This window comes from Numida meleagris, chromosome 4 (genome assembly GCF_002078875.1).
Source record: "Numida meleagris isolate 19003 breed g44 Domestic line chromosome 4, NumMel1.0, whole genome shotgun sequence".
NCBI lineage: Eukaryota > Metazoa > Chordata > Aves > Galliformes > Numididae > Numida > Numida meleagris.
This window is the reverse complement of record NC_034412.1, coordinates 71,660,582-71,680,278: the sequence shown is the minus strand read 5'-3', so window position 1 is coordinate 71,680,278 and position 19,697 is coordinate 71,660,582. Positions and strand designations below refer to the sequence as shown.

Here is a 19,697-nt window from a genome sequence, read left to right as displayed (position 1 = left end):
AACTGCTGCCTGGCTGCATCGCTGTCTGAATTCCCAAAATCCAGTCAGATGTCTCTGTGCAAACATAAATCATGTAGCAAACCAAGGACATCTCTCTTCTCTTTCTCTCTCTCTCTTTTTTTTTTTTTCCAAGGGATGAAAGAGCAAGCATTTTAAATAAGGCTGTTTTTAATGGTATACTCTGTGGTAACTAGTGTTTTAAAAAATTTGAGTTCTCTTTTCAGTTACAAAGCATAAAACGTAACAAGCTCACCTTGTCCCATCAGTGACCCTATCTCTGAGCAGGACAAGCTCGGATTGGTCCGAGACTGATTTGTGCACGAAACACAAGGGCTGACGACTGCCCTGGTGACTCTCACAGAGTCTGATTTATTCCCTGGGAACACAGAGCACGTTCAGTCAAGATTTTTTGGTCAGCATCTGAGTCATTCTGTTCACAGGAACTAGACTGCATGAGTCTTATTATTGTTATCATTATTATTTCTATTATTATTATAATCAACAAAATCAGGCACCTTTTCTACTGATTCATCAATGTTAAAGACAACAGCATCTATCTGCCTGGACATGCTGGAGTTGTGGCTGAAGAGCACAGTGCCTTTCTCCTCTCTGGCACCGCGATGAGTTGGGAGTGGGGTGGCAAGGGTGGGTTCTGCATCCCTGCAGAGTCATGAAATGCCCTTGGTGATTATTAACAAATGCTGCATTTGGAAAACAACACATGTACTGCATAAGCTCTGCAAACACAAGGTTTCAAAAGTCTCGTTTATGGGTCACAAAATTTCCTCTTAATTCTTCTCATGGGTGGGAAAGCCAGTGAGGGCATGCCCCTGGGAAAGCCTCAATTGGCTTACACTGTAGAAACCCACAGGTTTTAGTGAAACACCCAACAGCAAAGGTACTCTCTATCTTTTAAATGCCTCTGCCCTCTGGCCTTATGGAAACTTAACCGTCTTGTTAAGGAAATAAACCATACTGAGGATGGAAAATACAGTCATTAGTGACAGCAGAGAAGCCACAGAGCTTGGGTAGCACAACCCTGAATTGCACTGGGATGCGCACTAGGATGTGGAGGGCAGGGAGAACAGTGCTCTTCCTCTCCAGTCCATCTCTGGGCTTCCAAAGCTGAGACTTGGTTGGGAGAGCCTGGTGTGGGGGAGGAGCTGCAGAAAGGCTGTGGGCACACATTACTGGACAATTCTGCCTAGCTCTTATTGGGGTCAGGACAAGTGAGGAACTACAACAGACATAAAGAGCACAATAATACAGTTTTGATAGAGGCAATTCTCAGCTACAAAACACTACTTTTCAACAAAGTCACCATCATTAGCTGGAATTTTCACCTGTGATGAAGAAGAGCCTGTGTGCTACGCTGGTAAAAATCTGCACCAGTGGAGGTGACCTGTTGCTTTACAGCTGCTATGGCAGTGTCATTGCTGAAACACACCACCCACTTTCTCACTGTGCTGACATCCACTGTTTGGTCTCCATAACGTTCAGCAAGTGTTGATGAATGCCAATGGGTGCAATTCTTTCCATAAGGAGGAATTCAGTGACACACTTTTGCTCCATACGCACATCCATGACAGGTGCCACTTCGTCAGACTGCCCCTCTGCTGCCATCTGTCACACGGCAACAAAATGCAACAGAATACGGTGGGAAAGTTCAACTTCTACTGCCATACCACCAACATCTGCCTCTGACATGGGCCAACATAGCAAAATAGGAAGCATTACTTTCAGAGCATCTCCCATGTATAGCAAAAGGAAAGGGTATTTGCACCAGGGGCTGAAGATTTTATTGTTCCAATCTGTAGAGCAACATAATCTCTGTGACAGCAGCTCACAGCAGACTGTCAGTCCCTTTACCTGCATCACTGTTGAAATCTGTATTTGTGGTATGTCAGAGAATTACTGACCAGAGGCAGAAAATAGCAGGTAATTCTGCTAATTTCTCTCTCTAACAGCAGAAGCTCACCTTGTGGAGCATGGTTGGCAGCACCTCCTGCACCATCAGCCAGTTCCACAGTGAGTACCTAGAATAAATTCCTCTTAGGAATCTAGGTGCTTTAGGAAATGGCGTCTCCACTTCAAATAGGGTTGTGTATGAATGTCAGGTCACAGAACCACTGCCAGCTATGGGGTTCCCTAGCACACTTCTCCAGCCCTCTACTCATGCGTTCTGAGGTGCTGTTGGCACCAGTGACCTGCAGTAAGGATCAGATTGTCCAGACCAGACCTGTGTTGGGAAAGAGATGCTCTAACCATCAGCACTACCATACCCACCCAGGAGCATGCTGGCCTACAGAGGCCTCCTGCGTCTGCTTGCAGAGGAAGATGTCTGTACATTCCTGGGCAGATGTAGTAGTGCTGAGGGCGACTCACCTTTGGTTCTCCTCCTGCAAAGGAACTAGCTGCTCCCTGGGAATGTCTCCTCTGAGTGAGGCTGTCCCAGTCACAGTGACAATGAGCGAAGCCATGGAGGCTGGGCTGCTCTCTGTGAGCCCCCAAGTGCTATCAAGGGCCAGTGTGCACCTGGAAGGAAGGAGCCCTCAGCTCCAAAAGCCAGCATCAAACTGGGATGTCTTCCGCTCTACTTCACATGTAGGTCATTTGTGATTCAAAAATGGATTGAAGAAAGGGCAATTACAAAAGCCGTAGTACCACTGAAATATTTATGATAACTCAGCTTCCCAAAACTCACAAATCTCTTTGGATGACTAAATACATGCTTCCATTATGCAGCTCACCACAAGATATCTGCCCAGAACTGCTAATGATAAAAAAAATGTGAGATATCATCAAATACTAATTCAGTTCTAACCTCATGATAGTACAGGTGCTCCCAGGGACTGAAATTGATAAGTCTGTCTTTACATTTACAGTCTATTTAAATCAGTGTTAATTGCTCATATTTTTCCATCTCCTTAAGGAAAAGACAGAGCAATGAAAAAGCCTCACCACCTCAACAAAAACTTACTTGGTTTGGAAATGCTGTTCGAGGTGACCACGTTGCACAACCTCTGAGCAGTGTTCTGTGAAAGGACAGCTAACCATTAGCTTGTCCAGGAGGTTATTCACCAGTATGCTGGACTTCCTGCAATTCTGGAGAGCCACCAGCTTGCGGTCCATGGGGCAGAAGTCTTTTTCCAAGAGGAAGTTCGTAAGGCAGGCAGTGCAGAAGGTGTGACCACAGAGCGTGTCTAATGGCTGAAGCAAAGGTTGCAGGCAAATGTGGCAGATCAGATCATCATCCACTTCCTCAGTGTAGCTGTACAAGTGGTTTTCCTCTGGTAAATGTACCTGGCCACAGGTGACACAGCGTGGTGGGCAGTTCTCCTCCATTTCCTCCTCTTTCTGGCTTGTAATTGGAATTGATGCAATTCAAAAGAGGGCAGATGAAAGCACCCAACCTGGTTTCTACTTGCGAGAGCAGCAAGGCTTATGTGCCATCAGATCTGTGGGGAAGAAAGCAAAAAAATTATCTTCTGTATTGTTTTCTCTGAACTTATTTATGGTATGTGCCTGGATATAAAGTACTCCAGCATTTTTTAGGGAACGATTGCACCTTTGTGATGGGAGGACAAAACAAAGAGGAAAAAGCAGATTGTGAACTCCAGGAATTTTTTTGCTCTTAAATCTAGCTCAGCTGACACAATTACACTCATTTTGAGTATCAATGAGAGAGACATCAAAAGAGAGACATCAAAAGAGAGAGAATACTACAGACATTTAATGGTCAAACATCTTAGGTTAGCATACAACTAACAGTTGTAACTGACTTTTTTAATAGTGGTCACATAACTTCTGTTGGAAAAGCAGCACCATGCATAGGCAAATCTTGCAGTGTTTGTTCAGAGACACAGGTTAAGGAGAATGCTCACTGCCTGAGTCACCTGCTTGGTACTGGAAGGAAAGGCAGCGAGTTGAGCCCACGCTGTGCACACAGCCACAAGGAGGGCTGCCTGGGGCGTATGGCCTGGGACCTCCAGATCATCCTCTGCCATAACAGTGGTTCATCTGTCCGATTTTCAAAACCAGTGAACAAAAATTAAGCCTATTCCCTTAACGATTTGTGTTATATCCCCAAATCTAGTTATAACTCTGACCAAATCACCTGCCTGCTGGTATTTCAGGGATGTAAACACTGTGGGTGGCAGCAAAACTGAAGAGTAATTTGTAGCTTTTACTTGATGAACCCTGACTGCTTGTTGGAGCACTTACGTCTCATTACATCTATGCTTATTTTGATCTATCCCTTTGAAAATAAACATGAAGATATAAAATATGCAATGGCCTAATTACTACTCTTGCTTGAAAATGTAAATCTTATTTGCTGCTCCACCATAGCACTGTGCTCTTGCTTCCAGCTTGACTTAATTTGCTGAGACAACTTGTCAGCTTCAGACACCCACATTTGAGGGCAAATGAGGAAAAGAATGAAAAAAAAATCTGACTATGACAGAGCACATTTTCATTTAAAATAAAAACAAACCTTATTTTTATGTAAAGCTCTTGGGCTCTAAACCTGAGAAATTATACTTCAACATGGCAGGCATTTTCTGACATAAAGGTAAAATTATAGCCCTACTAACTCTATCCAGATGCTTGAATGTCAAACATTCACTTCAATGCTTTGTTAGATCCTATTCTTATGCAGCTATTATGCTAAGTGTAAAATAACATTTTTTGCTTGCAAGACTAAGGTCTGTGTACGCTCTGCCTCCTGATTAGCACTGGATTCACTTGAATTAAAATTATCCCCTACATGAATTTTTTAATAGAATATTTAAAATACTCTGTGCAGCAGCAAATGTTCCCCTTTGTAAAAATATTTATCAGAACTTTGTGTACATGTCTTTGAGAAGAAAAGAATTGTGCAGAAAACAACTGTACCTGCTGTCTTAATATAGGAATTAAAAACAGTATTTGTTGGCTCTATTAAAGTGACACACAGCAGAACGAAACAAGAAAAAGACAGAAGATATCATTCTAGAGTACTGACAACTTCAACTAAGAAAGAAGACGCAAAGATATTCCAGAAGTAGCATAGCAGTCACAAAAAAAAAAATTCCACTGAAAAACTTGTAGCCCATACGTGCCGACAGGAATATGAACAAAAATACCAAAGAAGTAACAAGAACATCACAGTAACTTGAACAATAGAGCATTATTATTTTTATTCTGGTCTTGCTTGAATCATTTAGAGATACTTTTCCCTAAGAATACAATTTGTACAAGTGCTGAATGCAGCACTTCATAGCGATAGTTTAAGGAATCTTTGAAAGCAGGCACAGGCTGAACACACCAGTCTTTTCGTTGATCACACCCAGGTCCTGGGGGCCACATCCAGCTGTTGATGCTGAGCAGGAGGCAGTTTGGTCCCCTAAGTGACTCCTGCTAGGCAGCTGTCAGCCAGCTTCTCCACAAAGAGGGGTGATTGCATGCTGGTGTTTGATCTGCCAGCAGCTGCATTTCGCAGAATGAGAGGGGAGTGTTCACTGATCTCAGCAGCCCTTGCTTGTGTAGAAGTTCAGGATAGTCTGAACCAATATGGAATTAGACATGCTCTGTGTCTGTTCCTAACAATCCTGTAGTTAAAATGGCTGAGAAATTGGGAAGAGGTCAGATGCTTAAGAAGTAGGGGATCTGGTCACTGCTACTTCACATCTAGGGATCTTGAGTGATGGAGCCATCTCTGAAATATTCAAGGTATTGTCGGCATGCAGCAAGGTGGAATAAATCTTATTAAGATAAAACACAAAATTTAAAGCATATGTAAGCTACCTTACAACAGGCCTAGTGTGTTCACTCTGGAAAAGAAATGGCAAATGCACAGCCTCTTGGGCTGAGCATCTCCCACTGGTGAAGCCACACCTCAAGTGCTGCGTTTAGTTTGGGCCCCTCGCTACAAGAAAGGTTGGATACTAGGAAAAATTTCTTCTCAGAAAGAGTGGTGATGCATTGGAACAGGCTGCCCAGGGATGTGGTGGAGTCACTGTCCCTGGAGGTTTTTAAGGAAAAGGTAGATGTAGTACTTAGGGACATGGTTTAGTGTCAGTATTGGTAGTAGGCAGACAGCTGAACAAGATGATGTTAGAGGTCTTTTCCAACCTTAACAATTCGATGATTAGAGAAGGTCACTGTGACTATCAAAGAAATAAGGATAAGAATACAGCTGCATAAGTTCTGCCCTGTGCTATGTCCTGCAAAGTTTCCAGACTCTCCTGGTCACATTACAGACACTTTATGGGCCCAATATGCTAATAATGTGTTGCTAATAAGAAACAGGGGGTGTGGGGAACTCTATCTGAATTTACAATGTCTACATAAACTACAAATACTTGCTGCGGTACAGAGAATCAGAACCATCCGTGTTAATTAATAACAGGCATTGAACTTTTAGGAGGACTCAAGTCTCCTAGCCTGTGTGATTTAGAAATCTTAGAGTAGACAATAATATAAGTTATTATCCATCTGAGAAAAAAAAAAAAAAATCTATCAGCCTCTTCTGGCTCATCTGGTCAGTGGTCACCCACTATAAACCTTCTTAAATTACTGGATGTGAGCAATGAAATAACCACTGCCAGTCTTTGGGAGGTAACTATACCACCAGAAGTTAGCACAGAGGGTGCTGAATCAAGCTGTGACACAAATTTGGCTGGAGGCAGAAGTTCTTTGCAGTATTTGCAGTCATTTTTATTTTTATCATTTATGCATTGTCATAACAAAGCTACATAATTTACTTCATGTCCTTTTAGGAAGCTTAAAGCCTTGGTGTTTAGCCTTGCTAATGGTTCCTCTTCAGCAGTGTAAAAGAGAGGGAAAAGGGGATTTAAGTTTGATCTGCTGATCTTGCATTAACATCAGTAACAAGGCACACTTTGAGCAAGAAACACTGTACAGGCAGATAGTGCTTCACAGCAAAGTGAAAAAAGACAACTTTTACCTGGCTGAAAGTGTCCTCTTTGAGACCCATGCTTGGGGAAGGAGAAGAAGGGAAATGAGTAGCAGTCCTGCTTCTATATGCAGTTAGTGTCCACACCTTCAACCTCAACTCACAGACAGCTGTGTGTGCTGGGGCTGCACAGGTGGTTCATGTCCCCACAATAAATGTAAGCAAGTTAGAGCTTGAATCATGACTAACCATCAGAGAACCTCCAGCACCTGGCTGGACACCTCATCAAACATTAACTAGGCACTGGAAGAGCTGCAGGGAACAGCATGGCAAAAGGAGGAAAATACTTCAGCACACTGAGCAGCCAGGGCTGAAAGAGAAGGAGCTGGGTGGTGAAAGGCAGCAGGGAAGCAGCTAGCAGTGGGAGGAATCAGCTGGCACCTAAGGACCAAAGAAACACTAAGGCAGAGCTTGGAAGGGCAGCAACCAGCTCACATCTGCAATGGTGAAAGGCAAGGCAGCGAGCAGGGTCACTGCAAAGCAGAAGTAAGCTGTACGACAGGAAGGAGTTTACTTCAAACAAGATGTCTTGGGAATAGCAAAATCCTTTGACTCAAGGGAAAGGGTGGCTGGCATGGGAATGGAAAATGGCTTCTGAATGGTACAGCAAGATTACCAAACATGAGGGTGGTTTTTGTTGTTGTTTTTTTTTTTTTTAATAGTGTGTATATAAGTAACACATTTTATTAATGCTTCTGCTCTATTGCTCTCTATGCACGTGCATCACAAATATTCTATCCACTGCTCAAAAGAGGCTGCCTTCTTGTGCGCTCTCTCCGTCACACAGCACTGCAGGAGGCGGAGGTGCTGCCAGCAGCTCTCCTACCCTTGTTAGCTGAACCACAATAACAACACTGTGCCTCTGTCCTTCCGCAGCATGAGGGGGGTGCCTGCTACAAGAAAGGCGCAGTCTGGCCATGGGGCTGGTCTGCACGCCTACAGCAACACTGCTCCATGACATTACTCTGCCAGAGGTGCTCTTCCCTTGCCTTCCTCTGTCATACTAGCTGTGAACATGCTGCAAATGACAAAGGAAAGCATCTCCTTTTCTAAATCCTCGACCTGTTCTGCTGAGAGCCAGGAGACAGACTTCTTGCTTCCTAATGTTGCAAAGGAGCCACATGAAATTACTCTTAGACTTTGCGTTTTAGCCTGCATAGAGTTAACTCCTTCATGACTCCTCAGCCCAGCAGTTGAGCGTGGGCAGGGTGGGAGCTGTGGGCATTGTCCCCATCTAGTGGCTCACCCACACTAGGGTGTCAGCCAGGAGGGAGCCCAAAGATCTCTTGACCCTCCAGCAGAAGCTCAGAGCCCCCAGGCTGTGAGCAGTTTGCTCAGAAGAGCCCAGCCCTAGCTGCCCCAGTGAGAATTCAGGTTGCAAAATCACTTAATATTCAGAGTTCTGTCATGAGGCCTCAGGTTTGAATGTTCATATGAAACTCTTTGCCTCTAATTAGGGAAATTGTAATGTTGTTTCAATTCACCATCTTTCTTGCTAGCAGGCCTCCCAGCCACTGTGTTTTGTGCTACTAATTGCATCTACTTGACTGAAGCGTTTTATGGGCTATACTGATTTTCCTGTTAAAGGTAGTACTTATGATGGAGGCCATTGGGCAACCTTTTGTTTCAAAATACTAGATAACGGTTTTGGAAGACATCACACAATGAGCCATACTGCAGTAATACGTATTGTACAGCATCATCCATGCAAAGACGCAAGAATTCACATTCCAGAGATCTGGATAAAGAATATTGTATAATAACTGGTACTAACCTTGGGTCAATTAGGTGAATCAGCCTTCCTGGATTCTAGACTTTGTCATAGGAAGGCTATAAACCATTTAGGTGCATAAAAAGCTTATCATAATGTCATTGGACCAGCCTTTGTCCCACGTGTATTATCATCTCTTTTTTTTTCCCCATTCCTTATTTTTAAATCTGTTATACCAATAGCAAAGTCGCAGCATTTTCTCTCTGCTTGAAGTGCAATCAGTTGCAGACCACCTCTAGTGGAGATTTGCAATGGTCAGAGACGAGACACATACCTCCAGGTATAATCTCAGTAACTAGAGGTGAGTCAGAGATCTTGGAAATATTGATTTAGCAGATAAGAATTTAGGATTCTAAGCAAGACTGTTAGAGCTGGCTCTTAGAGGAAAATACCTGTAATTAAAAGTTCAGTGCATCAGCACAGACCATCTCTGAGACAACCAACAGGAGCTACACAACCTCTCTTCTGCCTGGCCCCAGCTATCAAGACTGCTGATTTTTCGAAGTTATTATTAGTCAAAAATTCCTTCTCAGAGCTTATGAGAATCAAAGCACTTTGCAGCCTTTAGCGATGAAAGACATTTCCAACTGAATACAAAAATCCGACAGTACAGTACAGTAGGTGAATAACCCCAACTTTTCAAGTTGTCGCTCAAGCTGTGAAACCTAACAGAAACATCATACTGTGCTGCACACACAATAACTTTAAAAACTAGAACCAGATTGTTTGAAAAGATGGTTTTCTCTGTGGCTCATGCTGGAATTTACAGAATCAACCAGTGTTGGAAAAAGGTTTTTTTTGTTGTGGAATTAGGTATCTGAAACTTCTGTTTGGAATGTATGGAAATACGTCCTGCCTTTTCATCTGTCTGTCTCTCACACGCCCACACAAACATGAATTGCTCTCTCTGACAATTTCATGGATACAAAACTTTACTCAGCATGTTGAAATGAGAAATTCCAGCCCAGAAGTAGTTTGAGGATATTAAGAACAGCTGGATGAGATTTGACCAAAAAGAGCTTTTGAATAAGGCAGTACATGTTGGCAAGCTAACCTTCCCACACTCAGAAGAAGCACATCCTACGAGTGAGCTTACCTTAGCAGAAGGTAGTACGACAGAGAAGACTTGTGGCTAGCATGCTTCAAGCAATCAGGCGCTGTATAGGTGGAGGTAATAAGTCCAGTTTCTTGCTTTTTCTGAAGTTTGATAAACTCAGGCTTGGACCAGCCCTTTATACCAGAACCACAGGCTCAGACTCCACACACAAAGGAGAGCCACAGCGAAACAGACAGGCTGTACGTTACTGCTTCTCCACAGCGCACATGTTCTACCTCCTCAGAGGAAGTCAGTCATCTGGCCAAAGCAAGACGGTGCGAGCGATTATGATTGAGTCTTAAATGCTTCCTAAACATGTGCTCATCCTAATTGACATAATAAATGCCATCAGCATTTCACATACTGAATTATAAAATTGTACGGCTAGTTATGTAACAAAAGGTGCACTACCTCTCTGATTTGGCTGATTGCTCTAGCTGACTTTGGCAAGACAGCCAGCCTCAGAAGCCTGCTCTTAGACATTTGACCTCATGAGAGAACTGTATTTTGTGGCTGAAAAACTACATACCCCAGCTGTCTTTGAAGGTGCTGGTAGCAAGGAGTCGGTACAAGGATCCATGCAAACTGCAGGAAGGTGCTTGTCCCTGGTCCCTGCAGATGCATCTGCTGCTGGGGACAGAGATGCAATGGGGACATGCATCTGTCCATGCTCCTCCTCTGTTTCAGGTTGAGGAAATGTGGATCCACAGACCACTCTGGAGCTACAGGGGGCTCTAGCCTGGTGCTCTCCTATCCATACAGCCCAGGCCCTGGCATATAGGGACCCACACAGGGTACGTCATGACAGGGAGACAAAAAGTCTTGCAAATGCAGAATAAAGGGTAAAATGTGTTATATTCCATGTTTTGTTTGTATTTTTTTTTTTTTTTACCTTCTGCATGAATTTGGTGTTAAGGCCATAAAGTCAACTGATGTTAACTCCATGGGGAATTACACTGCTACTACTCCGTTTCCTAAAGAAATAGAGTGGTTTTGTACTTGTTCTCTCTCTCTCTCACTCTCTCTCTCTCTCTCTCTCTCTCTCTAAGTCTCCTTGTTCAACGTTTCTCTTTATCTCCCTAATATCTTTTGGATCCATTTTTCCATTTACACCAAAAGTCTGACAGAATGGCAGGATTCACCATACACATTAAATTTTCACCATTGCCACAAGCGGCTGGGTAGCAAAGAGAAAAAAAGTAATGTTCCAACAAAATGAAAGGCTGCATAATGAACCTAAATCATACTGGATATCAGAGAAGGGAATTATACAAACCCAGCACTCAAGAAAAAACAATGCTAGAGTAACATCATTTAGAAAAGCCACAGGGAAATAATGGTCATTAATTCTTCCACCTATAGAACCCTTGATATGTAATCTAAAAACCTGTTCTCTTTCCCTTCCTCTCTTTGACTTACATGCCTTACTGTGCATGGCAACTCTGACACTGTGAAGGCCCATATCTCCAACAGAGGTACCTTCCTAAGCAAAAAGGGTTCCTCCTAGGCTCTTGTTTTCTGGCTTTCTAACCAGCTAACACTCTTCTTGCTATGTCCCCAAGGCCAAAAGTACCTATCCACTCTGAAAAGAACAAGATGGCTGCTCCTGCATGATGCTTCCTTCTGCCATTCTCCAGGTTGCCTAGCTTAAAGAACATGGCAAACCTCTCAGAGACCCTGGCATGCTGGAGAAAGAATACCCTCAGTGTGCCTGCAAGCTGCTGCCACTTTGTAGGGGCTGAGAGATAAGGGACATACAATCATAAAATAGCTTAGTTTGGAAAGGACCTTAAAGATCACCCAGCCCCCTGCCATGGGCAGGGCTGCCACCCATCAGATCAGACTGCCCAGGGCCCCATCCAGCCTGGCCTTGAGTGCCTCCAGGGATGGGCATCCATAGTTTCTCTGGGCAGCCTGTGCCAGTGCACACCACTCTCTAAGTAAAAAAAATTTGCCTAACATATCTAAATTTCCCCTTTTAGTTTAAAGCCATTTCAAGAAAACCTGCTTGTTCTGATTAAACTGTTTTGCTTCTCACACTCTGAAAATGATGAGTCTTTAGACATCAGGTAAGCTTTGTACTTGAATTCCCAATCTGCAGGACCAAGAGCAGTTATGAAAAATATAAACTCAAACATGGCACCCAATAAAAGGCTTTGAAGTAGCTTTTATCTCTTTTGTGGCACCAAATCTATTGCATTTTTGCAGTGATATTTCTGTTGGTAACAATGAAGAATGACCTGCCAGACTCACTCACAGCTTTGTGATATGGGAAAAACTCACCAAAACTCAGTGAGAACTAGAGCATCGGCACAGGGGGACATTTGCCTACGCTGATGCTATCTCCCTTCAAGCACCCATCAGAGAAGATTCTAAGCGAACATGTCTATGTGTGCCAGAGGGGGTGACTCCTTCAAAAGCCAGTGTGGCTTAGCCCCATCTCCAAACCATCCATCAAGTTTTCCTGGGAGGACTTCCCCCAGACCCTCCTCCCACAGCTGTAGTGCCCTCAGACTAAGCAGCATCTCCTCACATGTGACCATGAAATAACATTTAATAACAATAAAGTGCTGAACAGATGATGGATAACTCTACTATTAGCTTATTATGAAGCAAGCACTGCTTTAATTACACTGTGCCTTTAGAGCTGCTCCTCTTATCCAGGAGTCTCTTAATGCTTTACAAACTGCTTAATCAGTTCTCATAACACCCTGTGGGAACCTTTTTTAGGATTAGCCCACAGCGTGGCTGGGTGAGCAGGGCTCCAACATTGCAGGGCTGTGTGCCCATGGGGCTGATGCCCAGCTTCTCATGTCACAAGGGAGCCAGAGAGATGGTCTTAGATGTGATCTGAGGGAAAAACCCTCAGGTTTGTCAGTGGGCTGCATCCTCTACTTTGTGAAAGTGCACCTGGAAGGATTTAATCTTCTGTATCTTAATGCTGCTTATGTTGCATCTAACTATAGCATTTATGTCTATAATTTAAGTTACAAGTTTGTAAATTTCTATAACTTAGATTATGTATCTTACTGTTTTTTCATCTTTTCACACACACACCAAAACAAAACTAAAAAAAAATCTAACTAGGAAAACCATTCCTATAAAAAGAACTGTACAAATCAATGGCACTGTGCCCTTTGTAGTAACTCAATCCAAAAGCACTCCCTGTCACCCACTCCTACTATGGCCATTTCAGGGCCCGGTCACATGCAGGGACTTGCAAAAGGGTGGGTACAACCTCAGGCAGGTTGGTCACCAAGTAGGTTTCAGCAACTTCGGAGTAACACAGCCCACAGAAAACCTCCTAAATAATGGGCAGGTATGCAACATGCAGCTGGAAAGAGACATTTCAGGGACTGAGGGGAAAAAGTTCCAATGAGCTTGTGAGCTCTTGCAATGCTGAATTTCACATTTAAAAATAATACACTGCTTGAAAGGGGGAAAACGTATTGCACAATGAGGAGGCTGAACCCAACACCCAGTGACAGTGGTCTGTTTTCTAGTCCTAACACTGTTTGCTTTTTGAGTCTTGAACAAATACTGTATTGTCTTTCACTCAGTTATCTCTTGTATTAAATAGTGCTGACAATGCCCATTCATATTTGACGATAGAGCCTGCTACTCCTCTGGGAGCAAGCTGAGCACTACAGCTTATAGCTGACTCCCACATGGGAAAGACTGAAGAAACAAGAAGTATTTGGGTAGTAGGAGCAGCTCTGTCCAGCTCTCATGAGTCAGGATAATGACTAAGATCTCTGTTCAACAAAAATCTCAGTGAATAAATTTGTTTATGACAGTGACTGGGCTCACAGCTACCATCACATCCTCCAGAGCTTGCTTCTGTCTCATCTGCTCAGCGCTGGGAAACAGCAACCCTATGTATGGTACTACTCACTGGTCTCGAGTCATTGCTGCTTTAATTGGGGCTTTGTGGGAACTCCGACCTAAGGTCCATACTAATTAACACACGTGTTGCTGATGGTCTTGTACTATTCTCCTTGAAATGAACAGGCTCACAAAGGTTTTGTCAGCCAGGACACGAGAGTGGCACTAGCTGGGGAAGATCATTAATTCTGCAGCTGAATTATTATCTGCATACAGAACCAGTTTGATGGGTGTGAGATTATTTGTGTGCTGCTTACTCCCATGATGAGAAACCCATTAGGAATTATGTGCTTAAGTCATCTTGCTTCCTGCCGGTGTGCACCACACGCTTGGATGTGACCTGCTGCATGCACGCAGGCAGGGGAATTTTGGATATGATTTGAACTTCTTCCTACAAGTGGTAGCTTGCAACAGTGCCTCCAATGCTTTTTACCTGGATTAAGACTACAGCGTTTTTCTAAATAGCAGTAGTACAGTCAGCTTACTCCTCAGGCTGAAACTATGAAAAACCAAAGCTATGTTACAAGTTGCTTTCCGACACAAAGCTCTACTTGCAAAATCCTGTGTGAACTGGTGCTGTTAAATATATAGCACAAGGAACTGCAAGCAAAAATCATCTCTGAATGGGAAGAGCAAATGAAACAACAGCATCACCCATATTTTTTCTTTAAACATCGGTATCTCAGTGGTACTGAGATCATGTATTTGTTGGAAAGTGAACTAGAATTACATCCAATATCAGACCAAAATTCACCTGCATTCTGAAATGCATTTTCTGAAAAAAAGCATTAGTCCAGGCATAAAAGTAGCTGTCGCCTCTTAGTAAGGACTTGCTGGTGCATGCAAACATATCATTTTATTAAAGCTCTTTGTTTTAAGAAGAATGGTAAAGGTGTATTAAAGTAAAACAGAAGGATGAAGGAGAGCGCTGCCATGGACTGCTGAGTAGGTAGGAAGTTTCAGGACATTTAGCTCATCGATTTCTTTGTCAAGGAGTAATTGATGTTAATATTGAGAGGGACGGCAGCAACACACAGTCAGAGGTGGTTGCACTCAACCTAAGCTGCCTGCAAACCATTCCCTGAACGTTTACCAAAGGAGAAACTTTCTCCTTTCAAGTTTAGTTCCCTCAAATCACAGGATTTGTAATGACCTTTCTTAAACACTCAGCTTGAGCCTTTGGTTAAAGCCTGGGGAAAGTCAGTCATCACGCCTTCCAGTTTCTAGGAGCAAAAACACTAGTGAAAGAGTTGGCTTTGCATCTCAAACAAGTGCAAAACCAGCAATCTTATGTGACACCAGTATCTGTCCATTTTAACTAGAAAGAGAATTCATTAAACCCCTCACAGGCTTTGGCCTCAGAGATAGCCCCCCAAAATGAGCTGCAGCCTCTGCCTGCCCCAGCTCAGGCTACAGAGCTGAGGGCTCCAGAAATATCTGGCTGCAGCCCTTCAGCAGCCAGCCTGGAGGAGACTGCATCTGGAAAGCCTTCAGAGGTTTACCTTCCTGCTGGAAACACAATACTGCCTGATTTCCTAGTCTGCAGCAAAATGAGGCTAATCTGTCATCTCATTCTGTGTGCAAGATTTATTTGCATTTTGCAAAAGAAAAGTTATTCTGGGGGAAGATGCCAGCCCCTTCAAACCTCTTCCAAAAGACAAATCAATTTCTTCTTGTGATAGGCAATTGCAGTCCAGAGCCAGTGACATTCTTCCTTCCAAGTCTGTGCTACAATGAAGTCCTGATGCAGTTAATGCTCAAACACACAGGCTCGGGACATCCTTCCAAAAAGTAGAACTCACATGAGGGACAGGAGGACACTTGTACAGGACCACAGAAAAGTAGAATTAATTAGAAGCAGGAGGAAAGTATTTTCAGGTGGCAAGAAAAAGATGATGAAGAGTCAAGATTCCCCAGACTGATTCAATTTATATTTCTGGAAAATATACATGGCCTCTGAGGTTTGAGTGGAAGAGTATAAAATAGTAAATTAGTAACAGTTTGCCTCCTTGAGAGGAGTTCTCAGTCTCAGTAAACATGATTGGAGAACTGGGGATACCACTCCTTGCAAAGCAATGTCTTTCCAAATGCCTGATGGCAAATCCTAGCTTTTATTTAAAGGTAATTCCTGTGCTTTTCTAACAAGAGGAGACAATAGACAATGCTGCTTTGATAAAATGGTGAAGACACCTTGACTGTGTTTTTTGTGACACTGAATGAGCAAATGAAAAGAAGTGTGTGGGGGGTGTAACAAACAGAGATTGTGCGCTCTAACCTATTTCTGTAGGAGACTGTGAAGAAACAGCCACGTTATACAGTTACCAGAACAATCACCTAAGGTATTCTACCCTTGCCTTTCCTGCTGCTGGCTGAACCCTCTTCTTGTATCAGGCATTTGGGAAAAGCGTGAATTACAAGTCTAATGTGAGCACTTACGTTTATGTTATGAGTTATGTTTTTCCTTTGTAGATGTCTAAATATCCAGCAGCTTAAAGCTAGCAGTCCATCTCTATTAATTAAAAACACTCAAAATGTGCTTAGCTTTGAATTTGTGAAGTACTTTAAATATATCCTTCAGGGTGTGATGATGTCTGTGCATCTTTGCATCAATCCTGACCTCTGTGTTGGCATGTCTGTACATGGGCTTTGTTTTGACAAAAATGGTCAGGCACATCCATAGACATGAAACTTTTGTGAGAGTACGTAAATTAACACATACAGTTTTGCAACCATTGCACATACCAGTACTGAACTAGGTATAAATAAGTGGAGGAGAACGTGAGCTAAAAATACTAAAGGAAGCTCTCCCTCTCTCACCTCAGTTGCAGCTACATGCTTAAACTCAAGCTGCAAGACACAGCAGGAGTGAATTTAACCTTGGTTCACCTCCCATGGCTCCACAAGACTTTTGGGGTTTTAACTCTGGGGAGAAACAGGTTTCCAGAAGCTGAACAAAACACTAGGCTAAAGCCTCTGTAATAAGACTGGCACGTTTCCACAGGTAATTGGTTAGATCTAACATTCCTTATTGAAGACAGAGTGTTTCCTAGCAAAATAAAGACAACACATCTAACTAAGAGGTGATGAAAGAAGCATGGCACTCTTGCACCCTAGTGAGGCAGTAAGCAGCATTCAAACGCCAGCTACCAAGAAACACAGCAACCTCATCTAATCCCTGCATCAGATTACGAGGGGACCGAACTGATGACAGACATTGTAAGGAATACTTCTGCCTTGTTGTGCAGGACTTCCTAAGATGCAGATCCCCTTCCCACTGCCCTAAATGGGAGCTGTTTGTTTTGCCCGAGTATTTCCTTGCACATTTGCTTCTCTGGACTAAACAGTAAGTAAGTGAGAATATCAGTTAAAAAAAAATGCAAGCCTTGAAACTCACATGTCTGGCCTGGCTGTGCCTTGTGCTGGCTGGGTCCCACTGGTGCATGGTCACTGTATTCTGGCAGTAGGGCCACATGCAGCTTAGCTCCATCCCTGCAGGAGAGCGGCCATCAGCTGTGTCACACAGGGCAGCCTATGGCATGTCAGGAGGCAAAATAAAAGCTGAAGTGCATACACCTGAGCAATTCAAGGTTTAGAGAACCACACCCTCCCAGTTATTTCTCTGCAGGCAAGCAGAGCATGTGCAGGCTGCTCAGACAACAGTATAACTTGAAGCTTTGGCTTTTATTTCCGGCATATGCCAAAGTCCATTTTAAGTTTGGCTTTGCTTTGTGTTTCCTTTCTTCTTTTAGCCTTACAATCAGATTCAATTTGAACCAGTAAACTTCAGTAAAATCTCTCAAAAATTGCTTTAAAACAAAAGACTTGTCTTGGCTTTCCCCTGGAGCATGAGGATGAGGACTGTGAGCTCTGAGGCAGGGCCCACCTCCGTGCCCTGCCAGGTGCAACTTCACCTTGTTCCCACACCGGGGGTCAGCAGTGGAGCAGGGAGCCACGTCAGGGCAATTTGAGAACCAGGGAATCAGGTGCTAGAAATACAAGCTCTGATAATTATCTGAACATCTGTAAATAAAGACTACTTTAAGTCCTCTTAACCAGTGATTTCCAAGGGAAAAATCCATGAGGGAAGGGATAAGATGTACAGATATCTGAGCTAAGTGTGAATGGTAATTATGATGGCAGTGGTATCAAAATGTTCTTCTGTTTAAAAAGTGATTCCAGTAGAGGAAAAGAAACCCTGATGTTCTAGCTACATGAATCACTAATAAGCACAGTGAATTCAGTGATCGTGAGCATTTTCTCTTAAGGAGGGAAGCAAGACAACTTTGGAGATAGATTTGTAGTCAACCACAGCATACACTGAAAACAGCCAGAAAAAAAAAAACCCAGCCTCCCATGTAAACATCTATGACTATCAGGTCTTGGCCTCCAACTCATTCTGTGCAAATTTGTTTCCCTACAGGTATTTTAAAAGCATTCTTGCTACTTATGATTATAAAATCCCTTGCTAAATATTTAAGAAATCATCAAGAGTCCTCTGAGGTCCTACCAGCACACGTGATAGCCATGCTCTCAGCCTTGTTTGCAGCAGCCTTTGCTTTCTTGCCCATCACAGCACCTCTGCCCCAGGCTGCTCAAGGAGATGTAAAAGGGGTCTACCGAGCCAGCCCATGGTGCTTGGTGAATTACCACCCAAAGCCCATGCTGGAGTTTGTGCACTGCTCTGCCCATGCAATGGGTACAACGTGAAGCCTGCACAGGTTCTAGGTGCCCACAGAAGTCACAAGGCGAGATAATACAAGCCCCACACACTGGCTATCTGCAAGATTGAGCTACACATACGTAATACACTTTTAAAAGACACACTTAAGCTATAGAAGCTAAAACATTAGCAAGTACATCCTCTCAGAGCAGAGCATGTGCTTAAATCCTTCCTCACAGGGGAGGTCTCTTCCAGGCTGATCGCCTCAGTCAGGAAGCCCAGAGCCCTGCTGTTGCAGGGGACCACATCAGTCGCTCCCAGTTGCAGACTTCATTTCCATTTAGAAACTAGCCAAGTTTTCACCCCCCTCCCACTGCTGGGACTCTTTTATAAGTTTCCAGACTAAGGGCCAGTTCAAACTCATTTGTTCTCATGCCAGCGTTGCTGGACTGCTCAAATAGCCTTTCTCATCTCACAACACATATTCCTATTTTCATTCTCAAACTCTGCTCAGAAGAATGACTCTCCACTATCTTGCTCACCCAAACAGCCCTTTTAGCCACCCATTCCTCTCCAAAGTCATGCTCTGGAATTTGATGTTAGTACTTCCTTCTACTTACCAAGCAAACTGTTTCCCCAGAAGGCTACTTTATTGCTTCTGAACCTAAAAGCTGGAAAGCTACACCCTTCAATAGAACATCCTCTCCTAAAACCCTTTCACCCTCTAGGGTGAAACACAAAAAAACTCCTCTCACCTGCAGCTCATTTACTCCACTATTTACAGACTCCCTCATTTGCTTATGGCTGGCTAAAGGCTCTGTTAGAGTTTCTTTATCAACAGCATATGAAAGTGGGAGTATTTCCTACTACGATTCATTCTTTTGCATTGAAATGACAGTAGTATCTTGTAGATCTGACTGGATTCATAAACTTATAATTTCCTGGTTTAGCTTTATACACTGCAGAAGTCAGATGTTTTGCTTAGTTTAATTTTAAAACAAATCTGAGCAGTTTGTCTCAGCCTATGCAAAATGGGTGTAAGAACAGGCCTTTTAATTTGCAGCTATTCCAGGCTTTGCTACTGAAAATATTTCCAGGAGGACAACGTGCCATAAACTCCATTGTATTAAGCCCTATTTATGTTTATTTATGTCAGCTAAGTGATTTCAGCATATGCTGCATCCATTGGCAGTACATGCTGTGCAAGCATGCATTGGAAAATTGTAATAATCAAATGTTAGATGATAATATTGTAATGGATACCGTCTGTGTCAGGCTCTGAAAAGATCACTGTTTCCTTCAGACATGCTGTCCTTCACTGATATTG

The 19,697-nt window shown here is 43.2% G+C and overlaps 1 long non-coding RNA gene across 2 annotated transcripts; it reads right to left on the bottom strand.

Annotated features, from left to right (window-relative positions):
* Positions 2,673-19,075, bottom strand: LOC110397733. 2 transcript variants are annotated; one of them, XR_002437946.1, is made up of 4 exons: positions 18,991-19,075; positions 17,105-17,239; positions 9,826-10,083; positions 2,673-3,458 (listed from the first exon to the last, which is right to left on the bottom strand). It is a non-coding gene; the product is annotated as an uncharacterized LOC110397733 (long non-coding RNA). The 2 variants fall into 2 exon arrangements; XR_002437947.1 differs by lacking the exon at positions 9,826-10,083.